Genomic DNA, 12,151 nt, shown 5'->3' with positions numbered 1-12,151 from the left:
AAAATTATAAAACTTTGATGAAGGCAATTATAGAGCAATAAATGGAAAGATATCCATGTTCATAGAGTAGAAGGCTCTATACTATTACTATGTCCATCATACCCAAAGTGATCCACTGATTGAGTGTAATCCCTGTGAAAATTCTAATTCCATTTTTCAAAAAGTAGAACAAAATTTTAATTTTTACACAACTAAAAAGACCCTACATAGCCTAAACAGTCATTAACAAAAGCAAAATAAGAGACACCATAGACCCTTATTTCAAAATACATGTAAAGGTATTGTAATTGAAAGAGCACAACAGTAGCAATAAATGCTAAACATCAACCGATGGAACCGGACAGAAATCCTGGGAACAGCCCAGGTGCTCATAACCAATTAGGTTTTAACTAAGGTGCTATGAACTTAACAGTTAGAAAAGGACTCAGCAACAAGTGATGTCACAGACAGTGGCTCTCCACGTACAGAGGACTGAACCTGGACTCTTAGCCCACAGCGTAAATAACAACCAAGGTGGAAGCAAGATAAAGCTGAGGAAAAGCTGCGTGGCCTTGGTATGTGAGATGATTTCCTGGATTCCAAAAGCACAGGAAACAAAGCAAAAATAGACATGTAGGATGGCCTCAAGCTGAAAGACGGCTGCACAGCAAAGGAAACAGAATGAAGAGACAGTGGCCTACAGGTCGGAAGGAATTCTTAGCAGCCATACACCTGACAGAGGGCTATATCCAGGATGGATAGGGAATTCAAAGAACTCAAGAAATCAAATAATCTGGTAAAAAATGAACAAATAATTACTTAAACAGAAATTTCTCAGAGGAGATAAGAGTGGCCAAAAGATTTTTTTTTTTTTAAGCTCAATGCCTCTACTTATCAGGGAAATGATAATAAAACCACAACAAGATATCAACACAGCTGTTCCAATGCTTGTTATCAAAATGACAAATGGCAGTGCTGGCAAGTATGTGAAGAAAAGGAAAGTCTGTGCACTGTTGGTGAGGGTGCAAGTTAAACAAAACCATATGGACATTTTTTTTTTTTTGTCATTTGCAGAAAAATGGGTGGATCTGGAGAATAGTATGTTAATCAATTATGCCAAAGTCAGAAAGGCAGACACCATGTTTTCTTTCATTTGTGGCATCTAGGGAGGAAAAGGTGGCATGACAGTGGAAGGGGGACAATTAGAGAGGGGAAGCCGAGAAAGATATAATGGGGGTGAGTATAGTTAAGGAATGTTACAGGGGTGTATGAAAATGTCAAATGAAAGCCGTCATTTTGTACAAATAATTTATACCAGTTAGATGACGTAGCAATTCTACTTTAGAGAGATAAACGTGTGACCACATGCACGCATACACACACACACACACACACACACACCAGGATTAAAATCAGTATGTCCGGTATCTACACCCCATGCTTATTTCAACATTACTTATAATAGTTGAGACATGGAAGTAACATAAATGTCTACCAGTGCAAAGATGAATAAGAAATCTGTGGCATATTGCATAACAGAATACAATAATATATAAAATACTATATATATACATATATGTATATATATAAGTTTATTGACTTTGGTTGCTGTCTCTGTTTTGAGAAAAAGGTCTCAATATGTAGTGCTGGCTGGCTGGAACTCACTATGTAGACCAGGCTGGGTTGGAGCTCACAAAAATCCACCTATCTCTTCCTCCTAAGGGCTGGGATTAAAGGTGTACACCACCACTCTGGCACAACAGAATTTTAAAAACAAGGGAATTCTGTCATTTATGATGTGGATGATGTGAAATAAACCAAGTGCAGGAAAAACAGATATGTGAAATGTTAGAGAAACAAAGACAAAATATCTGAAATTAATACCTTCTATTAATACTTTGTATTAATACCTTAATACAAGAAACTGTTGATTCTGCCTCATAATCTTGGGGGTTTCAGTGAAGCATGTCACTTGGCCCTGTTGTTGTGGGCCAGTGGTGGCACAGTTGCAACAGAGTGTGGGATACGGTTTTTCTTGTGGCAGCAGGGAAACAAGAGAAAGACAGGAAGGAAGGGGCAGGGGTTCCAATGCCCCTTTTAAGGGCTCGCCCCTGATGATCTAACTTCTTTCCACTAGACCCACCTCCTAAGGCTCCTGCATGTCCCAAATGGTGCTGACTGGCTGGTGATTAAGCCTCCAATACGTGAGCCCTTGGGCATTCAAGATCCAAACTCCAGCAGCCTGCCTTTCAAGGCTTAAATGAAGTAGGTGTGTCCAATGCCTAGCACAGCTGAATCTCAGGCAAATGACTTCAGTGGAGGAAGAACACTACATGAAGGAAAACAAACTTAGCCTAAACCAAGAAGCAGGGAGGGAAGGGGTCAACTCCTCAGCAAAGAAGGGCTGGGAGTAACAGTAGAAGCCAAGGAGTGTGGACAGATAGAGGTGAAGGCTAGGGACCCTGAGTGGCCCTGTGGTTGGAGCAAAGGGGGAGAAATTATAAAACATGTTAGCAAGAAGGGGTGGAGCTTTGAATTGTGGGTAAGAGCACAGGAGTATTCTTGGAGTCCTCATCAGAATAATTGATCTTTCCGTTCCTGCTGCATCCTATGGCTTATGAAACCTGAGTTATTTGTACCCTTATCTACTAGGAGTACAAATCTTACTGTCTGCTGTTTGATGCCAACTCAGATTGATACCTTGAGCCTTTAGAATATTTCTGGGCCACAAAATGATGTGGGGAATGTGGCAGCTGTCAGAAGCAAGTGTGGTCAGAGGTGATCATCACCAGATGGATTCAGTCGATTAACAGTATACAAACTAAACAACAGCTTCTCATGTTTAGCTCTTGGCCGTGACTTGGGGTTTTACTTGATGTTATTTCTATAAAGAAAAAAAAAGCATTAATCAATTTAAAGCTAGAAAGGGGGAAGGGAAAATAGCCATAAGTCAATTGGTTTATGGCCTTTCTTTTTCAGTCTTTGCTGAAAGTACCAAAGTTCAAAACAACAACGAAACCCCACAGTAAGCTGGACCCAGAGGGCTAAACAATAACAGAAGTCACTTGTCTCCAATTTGGATGGTTTCCAAATTTATACAACAAAGTTCCTATTAAATATGCAGGAAGTTCTGATTATTTATGATGTAACTTAATATTGACATGTTATTAAATGACCTGACCCCACCCCCACCCCACCCCCAGCCATTGGAATTCTGTGACTAATGATTGCAGAATCCTGACTTCAGGATAACCCTGCTAACAAGGCTAGAAGCTGGCAATCAACTGTTCACTTCTGCCATCGGCTTCTCCTCTTCCTCCTCTTCCTCCTCCTCCTCCTCTTCCTCCTCCTTCTTTTCAAAAGAAATTCCAATAGGTTGACTGTATTCTCGCTGTCTTGTACATTTCCTGAACTGTGCGCAGGAGGATTTCACGGAGAGAGGGATTTCTATGGCCTTTTTTATGCTGAACAGGCTAAGCTCCGGAGACTCAGTGCCTAAACCTATTACACACAGCTCACCTAACGCTGTTATGGGTTTGTAATGCCAGATTAATTTACCCATACACCAGGTCGGAGAAAATGACTTTCCACATCTCCTCTGCACTAGCAAAGAATGTGCAGATCGTTTTACAGGAAAGAGAAAGACAGGTCCCTAGCCATGCCCGGGGCCGAACAGTCATGGATGCCACCTTCCATGTCACTCAGAGTGTTCAGCAAAGGAGCCCCTGTCTGAAATATGAAAGAAAGCAAAGAGCCTGAAAAAGAATGGCAAGGAATTGGGCATATTTGCAAAGGATAGGCAGCTATCAAATGAGTTACTTGAGGCTGGATGGTCTCATAGAAAAAGCATCGAGCGGAGAATTGGGAAACCTGTCTGATATAATTTATTCCCAGCTCCCTCATTATCCTCCTGTCTGCCGTGTGGACTTGGGCCAAACTCGGTCTCTATGGTAGAATTTCCTTTTTTTTTTTTTTTCCCTCTCCCAAAAGGAAAATGAACCACAGTACATCAAGGTCTCTAAGGGTCTGGCATTGTCAAAGAAAATTCCACAGTTACAATGGCCCCACTATAGGTTCAGCCAACATGATTTTGGATTTTGAGGTGATGTCTTCGCTGTGCTTAGAGAATTTGAGTGTAGACGCCCTCAGGATATCTACCATCTAAAGCAGTTCTGACCATACCAGCCCTGGGAGTAGCAAATATCTTTTGATTGGCCCACCATTTACTGTACTTACTCAAGCAAGTTTCTTGTCTGCAAAACGGGGGTAAATCCACAGTAGGTTGCCAGCATGCTTTGAGGATGAAGGGTGTATCACACAGGTGTAGCAGGCACCCCAGACACATGCTCTGACTACTCACTGCTTGGTCAGGACAACCACAGTTTCTTAATCATGGCGAACACTTCTTAGTTCAGAAGCAAAACATGTCATGAGCACTAAACTGCACTGTGAACAAATCCCTTTACGTGCTTCGTGCTTCGTTGAGCTCACCTGCGAAATAGAACGAACCGTCTAACCTGTTCTGAGAACTAAGCGCGGTGCTGCTTTGCCCAGATGCAATCAATAATAAAGCAACACATTGAAAATTGATAATAAAAACTGCCCGAGCTTCACCATTACCACCATCATCACTTGCGTTAAAAAAAAAAATCAGTCTCTATTAATAATATGGATGTTTGCCCTATTAAGCAATATTAATCCATAGAGGACATAGACTTCGAGAGCAGTTATGCAGATTGGATAAGCTTGATGCATGGTAAGCATTAGTTAAGTGCTTATAAGCAAAAGGAACATGCACATATACAAAAAAACAAGGTCATCTTATGAATCTCTACCATTCAGTTTGATTTTAAATTACTTAACCAAGTATTTCCTCATCTGTGAGCTAGTGGTACCTGAAAATAATATCAGTACCAAGATGCCTTAAAAGCAAACAGACCTCCCAAGCCAGGTGCTGTGTCTTCCCCAGCACCATCCCCTCCAGATAGCGCATCACAGGCCAGTTTTGTTGTTTCCTCTTCTCTGACTAGGTCCTTAAACAGCTTGCTTACTTCCTGCCAATTCCCCAGAGACTGTACATCCAATCATGGAGTTTCTTGGAGTCATATCCTTCTGGAGACATGGAAGTGTTGCACTGCTAACTTCACACTTCCTCCTTGGCAGTACAGCACTCCTGGAGGCTGGTGAGAGCATGTGAAAAGAGTGGGCAGTGAGGGGATGCTTCTAGAACGTCAGGCTCTCTCACCAGGGGGAAGGGTGGAAGACCCAAGCAGCCAGGGCAGCTATTGACTCCCCAACTGAGCATCTTCTTCTGTGTTAGTTGAATGTTAGTGTCCCCCCAAATTCACGTTGGTTCCTAATACCAATGTAATAGCATTGAGGTGGAGCCTTCAGGAAGTTGTGTCTTCTACTGTCTCATGAATGGATGAACAGGATTAGTACCCTTATTTAAGAGAAGAAAAGTTCAAGTGGGCTGTCTTTGTCCTACCACCATGTAAGGAAGAAATAAAAGGTGCCAACTTTGAAACTGGTGTATTATTCTTCCACCTCCCAGACTTGGACTGTGAGGGAGTAAATTTTGATTTGAAGACTGACCTTTCTATTTTTTGTTTGTTTGTTTGTTTGTTTGGTTTGGTTTTCTCTGTGTAGCCTTGGCTGCCCTGGACTCACTTTGTAGACCAGGCTGGCCTCGAACTCACAGAGATCCGCCTGCCTCTGCCTCCAGAGTGCTGGGATTAAAGGTGTGTGCCACCATCTCCCAGCTGAAAACTGACCTTTCTAAATTGACTTTTTGTGCATGTGTGTGTTGAGACTTGATCTTACTATACACAGTCAGACTCGCCTTGGACTCCCGGCCCTCCTCCCTCACCCTCTTGAGCACTATGATCACAGGCACGTGCTACCACACAAGTCACAAGTCTCAGGTGCTACAGAACTGAAATGAACTAATGTTTTACAGTGGCTTGGGATGCATCCTTTCTGTTCACACTCATGCTAGAGGAAGGGAAGTTAAGTAAGAAGACTATATGTGCATACATACACATGTGCACAGAGTACATATATTGGCACACATGGACTCTGGACACCTGAATAGGGGAATTTACAAGGGGTGGCACGGATTAAGAGGAACCTCCCCTTTGTCTCTTCCAACCCACTCCTCATGATGGGTGTCATTCTTTGTCCCCTTGCATCATTCAGAATCTACTTTTTTTTTAAAATGAGGGAGCATTGTGGAGCAAGATTTCTCAATATTTCTCCAGGAGAGCGCTATGAATTGGCTACATGATTTTCAGCCTGTTTTCTGACTGAAACGGTTCACATAAAGGAACTTGAGGTGACACAACGGCTAATGGCTTTACAACTTGAGCTCCTGGCATCCGAGGAGATGTTCGCTGCAGGAGTAAATTCTACACACTGTAGCAGATCCCTGGATGGCACCCTTCTGTCTCTCCGCCTTTTGGAACACAGCACCTCATTGGCATTCTGTGCTGCCCATATTTAAAAGACACTGCACATCCACGGCTCTCCCTAAAGCCTCTCTGAGGACCAGCAGTGCTCTGGGGGCAGAAGGAAGCAGCCCTGCCTGTGTGAAAGGCCCCAGAGTGAGAAGGGTGAGAGAAGACCCCAAGAAGGGCTGTCCGTGTGCTCCTCTTTCCTTCTCAGACTCCCACCTGCCTTGCTCACCTCTGTCCCACTCCGGCGTGGTGTTCATTTCATGGATTTGTTAGGAGCTCAACACCGAGCCAATTCGTTCCTCTTGCAGGCAAGCTTCATTTGACCCCTCACAAAGGGCTTCCACCTTGATTAAAGGGTTGTGCCTGGGGAAAATGTGCTTAACATTCTTCCCGGAAGGCAGTGGGGCCCTAACCTTAGAAGGAAGGAATGGAGGAAAGGGAGTAATGAGCTAAGCTCCAAAGAAGCTAACCCTACACAAAAGGTGTGGGCATGCGGCTTTGGTCCAGAGCGAGGTGATTTTAATTGTTCACCAACCATCAGAAGCCACGGCTTGGAGGATGGTCTTGAGGTGACCATCGGGTCCAGTCCCCTGCCTCTGTGAATGAGGATGGCTCAGAGGAGACTGGCTGCACTCTGGGCTGCTTTACCTCTTCTCGCTCATAGGCTAGTGTCTGTCTCTCCCGGCACACAACTCTGATGGTCCTTTCCAGACCCAGAAGTCTGGCTTTATCATCATGTTAACCCAAAGCCTCTTTAGGATGTTCACCTCATTTGAATTCCTGCCTGTGGGCAGATGGTGCCAGAAGGGTGCCTGTTCCTGGCTTCTCTGGCAACATTAGTTCTTAATTTTGGTCAAATTGCTACTAATTTTAAGTATAAAAAATTATTCATGGAGCTGGAGACGTAGCTCAATAGTTAAGGGCACTAGCTGCTTTCACAGAAGACCTGGGTTCCTTTTCCAGCACACAGATGGCGGTTTACAAACAACTGTAACTCCAATCACATACAGTTCTCCACAGGCACCAGGCACACATATGGTACACAAGCATACATGTAGGCAAAACATCCACATGCATTTAAAAAATAGTCATTAAAAATAATAGTCATTGTCGTTTATTAATCACCTATTATGTTCAAGATATTCTCAAGCAAAATGTAGTGTTTCTAGAGCCCTTTTGTTTATGTCATATTTTCTTGTTGTTCAAAGAGGGTTCAGCACATATTACCCTCCCAGCACCACTTTTTTTTAAGCAGCCAGATACTCAGACAAGAGTTTACCAAATTTTTCCTGTTCCTCATTAGCTTGACACCTTAAAGGACAACAAGATCATCTCTTGTGACAGACACACCTACTCTTTTTGGCGAGATAAATTTATACCTAGCAGGCTGATGAGGTGGCTCAGAGGTTAAGAGCACTGACTGCTCTTCCAGCGGTCTAGAGTTCAGTTCCCAACAACAACATGGTGGCTCACAACCATCTATAACGTGATCTGATGCCCTCTTCTGGCCTGCAGGTGTACATGCAGGCAGACTACTGTATACATAATAAATAAATCTTTTTAAAAAATTTTTTTTATACCTAGCTAGATGTAGTGGCTTATACTTGCAATCCCACTACTCAGGAGATAGAGGAAAATTTCCGGTTCAAGGCCAGTCTGGGGTATATAGTTCCAAACCTGCCTGGACCAAATACCAAGAACCTGTCTCAACTAAGCAAATGGAAAAACTTTCAGAGTTCCTACTAAGTATCAGGCACAGAGACGTTGTTCACAAACACTTTGTATTTTTTAGAATTTTGAGAATTAGACATCTTGTTATTTTTACTTTAGAAATGAGAAGGCCCAAGTTCAGAGAGGTTGACTGAGTCATCTAAAGGGACACAGCTAGGCTGGGGAGCAAGGCTCAAGCCTGGCAGTTGCGTTCCAGCATCCCACATACATAGCCACTCAATATGTATTAACTATGTAGCTATTCAACCTATCAACTTGTGAAACAATTAAGAGGCTCTCCGCTGCACAGAGTTATAAGTAAAGAAGATCAAATCCACACTAAGATGAATGACACAGGAAGGTTCTCTGAAGACGTTATTTTGGGCATCACAGAGGGGTTGCAATTTATGATTGACATGCTGTGGTAAAAATCACCTTAAGGCAAACCCAAGGGCAAAGGAAAACAATGGCTTTAAAGGCAAAGCAGGGGGCTGTCACCTAAACACTCTTGAAACAGCCTTGCCACAGTGATTGACAGGATGAATGGCAGTGGCCGAACAGGTGTCTTTGCAGAAATATTTCTTTTGGCTCAAGGCTGTGGCATCCTTGGTGCTGCTTGGAGACATCGTTCGCAGGCAGGGTAGGCTGGACAACCTACAAAGAGAAGCTGAGGAGCGGACGGGGCCTGTGTTAGGAAAAGGGGAAACCAGGTCATTTCTTTCCTACAAACGGTCAGTAACAACTGTACAGGTTAATTGTCTCCAATCCAAAAGCACCAAATGGCCCAAAACCTTATACATTTTTGATTGCTGTTGTGAGGCTACGGATGGATAATTCCACACCTCATCCTGCATGACAGGTCACAACCAAAACGCAGACACGCTAAAAGTTGTGTAGCATTGTTACCTTCAGGCTGTATGTAAAACGTAAGAACTTCATATTTACACTTGGGTCCCATGGACAAGATAACTCATTATGTATATGTGAGACCTTATTATGCATATGCAAATGCAAAGGTCCAAAAAAACCATGTCAGGTAAGGGATTCTCACCCTGTACATGTCCCTTTGTTTTTGTGAGCTGGAGAACACTGCCCTGCACCCAGCAATTTCAAGCAGTTGCTGTGCTGGTGTTGGCTGGGCTCTTACTATTATTGTTCTTGGGTGACTTGCTTCATTTCAGGACCCATTAGAGTTGGGGAGAAGGGAGCCTGGCTTATATTATAGTGTCTTAGGTTAGTGCCTGCAACACACTGAAAATCTTTGTTTCTGGCAAAGCAGCTCCATGCTCTCATTTCAATCTCCACTTATAAATTCTGCAATGGAAAAAACGGAGCTAGCCCTTAGGGAACTCACTATAAGGGCCTGAGACTTGAGCCACACTCTTTCTAAACCCTCTGGCGGAAGGCCTTTGGGCCACTCAGCCCCACCTGGAGGTGGAAAGCAATTAAATGGATGATCTCACCGAGTCCCTTTTGACCGAGGAGAGGGCTGTCTGTGGTCCTGTAAACAGACTCCTATGCACTGCAAACCATGGGCGGTTTTGTGGATTGTTCTTTGTTCAGGAAAAAGCCAGAACAGTTTTTGAGAAAGTCTGCAGAATGTTAGAGCTGTCACTTGTAAAGTAACGTAACTCCGTTGCCCCACCGATCAGCAAAGCAAGCAAGGTATACGTCTCCATGAGTCAGGGTTTATTTAATATTCACAAGCCTGGCAGCTTTTTGACTGATGAAAATGCTCTGCAAACAGAGCCGGGCCCTGTTTCCCTGCCCCCCACCCCCCATGGTCCTTCCCCCACTGCCAAATGCAGAGAGGTTGTTAGAGGCAGTGCTAAGTCGTAGGTAGGCTAGTGGGATGCTATCTCCCTCTCCATGTAATGCAAAACACTTACTCTGTAGTAACTGAACACAAAACTGAAGGGGGAACAAGAAATCTGGGAGCAGGAAGGTTGGCTTCCCCCCCAGGTTTGTTGACTTTGCCTTTGCCACCTCCTGAGCTGAGCAGGAGCTCCACCTGATGCAGATGCTTGTGTGGTGCTGCTGGGAAGGCCAAGGCCCTGCTGGGAACTCCATCCAAACCTCCTTAGGGAAACTACAGAGGCAATGAAGAAGCTCAGCCAACCATCGTCTTGGTGGTGGCTCCTTTCTCGGCCTTTGTCCCCTAGCAGTCTGTAGTCTGTAGAGAAAGCCTGACTCTGAGAGCTGTGTGAAGACAGCACATCAAGTCTATGGACACTGGGCCAGTGTCGCTTCTCCAGCTCTACCGGTTGCCTCCATAGAGATCTAACTCAGTAGATGGCCTAGGGCAAATCACTTAACCTTCATTGTGCCTCAATTCTTCGCTTTTGTTTTGTTTTGTTTTGTTTCTTGAGACAGGGTTTCTCTATGTAGCCCTGGCTGTCCTGGAGCTCTCTCTGTAGACCAGGCTGGCCTTGAACTCAGGGATCTGCCTGCCTCTGCCTCCTGAGTCCTGAGATTAAAGGTGTGCACCACCACCTGCAAGCCTCAATTCTTGATCCTCGAAATGGGGCTAATAAAAATATCCACCTCATGGGCTATTTTGAGAATGTAAGTGTTAGCTGCTTAACCACTCCTCTTTTGTTTATTCTGTTGTTGTCGTTGTTTTTCCATGTGTGCACACTTAACCCCACAGGCCGAGAGACATCCGCACCCACACGTGGGCATTCCCCTGATACGTGTGTTTTTGTGTTGCCTGTGTGTAGGCATGTGCATGTGAGTCCAGATGCCTGCAACGGCCAGAGGCATGTGATTCCTGTCAATTCAAGTGACAGACAGGTGTGAGCTGCCTGACACTGGTGCTGGGAATTGAACTCAGGTCCTCTGCAAGAGCAGTATGTCCAGCTAACTGATGAACCACCTCTCCAGCCTTCCAGCCTCCCAGCCTTCCAGCTTGTCTCTGTCCTGCTTCCTGTGCTGGGCTCCCAGGAGCTCCTGTGCCCCTGTTTGTTCAGCTATTAAAGCACAATGACTACCTAAACTCTTGTTTTTGAGCGAGGAGAATTACCGTAAAGCCAGAGGATTTAGAGCTCCAGTACTGTAATCCGGCTACAAAAAGGTATAGCCTCTTTGTGTGTCTTTTCAAGCATCTATTGATGGCCTGTGTACGGTATGCGGGGTGTGCATGCTCCCGTGCATGTGTGGGGGGCAGAGGGCAAAGACAACTTTACGGTAGTCCAGTCTCCTTCTATATGTATGCCCCAGTGATCAAACACATTTTTACCAGTCTTCATAGTAAGTGTCTTTACGCACTAAGCCATCTTGAGGGCCCTTTTAAGTCCAACTCAGATTTATCAAGCAGTATTTAAGTAAAAAAAAAAATCTGTCAGCTGGTCACTATCATTCGAGGAGAATGGAGTGTGAGGAGTAGCGTCTGTTCAGCAGTGTCACTGGCCTCCACCCACCAGACGTGAGCAGCACCCACTCCTCCAGTTGTGACAAAAGTCCTCTAAACGTTACTCTTGGGATAAGGTTGTCGAACTCAGCAAATGAAATGTACGTAGTTCACCTGGCAGCCCTCCTCTTGGGTAAAATGTCACCCCCAGGTTGAGAGGCTTTGAAATGCCTACTGTGTTGGCGCCCACTTTTCCACACCAGAACAGTGGGGAGCAGTTATGAACAGTCCGTTCTAAAGATGAGGAAAGGGACAGCAGCCTGCCAACTGTCACCCCTATGGATGATTGGTAGCGCTACCCTCATGATCTACTCCAGCGGCTCAAAGGAGCTCATCTTCCTGCTGTACCTTGAATGTTTGTGACCCTCAAGCCACCTTTCCCATCTCATTTTGACGCCACCCCCCCCCCTCCATTCTGAATCTCTGGTAATTGGGCCATCGGTTATATGAAGGGCCAACAAAGCTAGACATTTTCTTCCAAATCCACCTCACACAGCTCTGAAAGTGTCTCTTGGAGAGAAGGCCAAGAGTAGAGAGAAGGGGGAAAGCAAAGGATGTGGGGTCCCTGCCTCCCAGATCTCCACAGCCAGACCCAGAG

Source organism: Acomys minous, assembly GCF_964271855.1.
Source record: "Acomys minous genome assembly, chromosome: 5".
In the NCBI taxonomy this organism is placed as follows: Eukaryota; Metazoa; Chordata; class Mammalia; order Rodentia; family Muridae; genus Acomys; species Acomys minous.
This window is presented reverse-complemented; position numbering follows the sequence as displayed.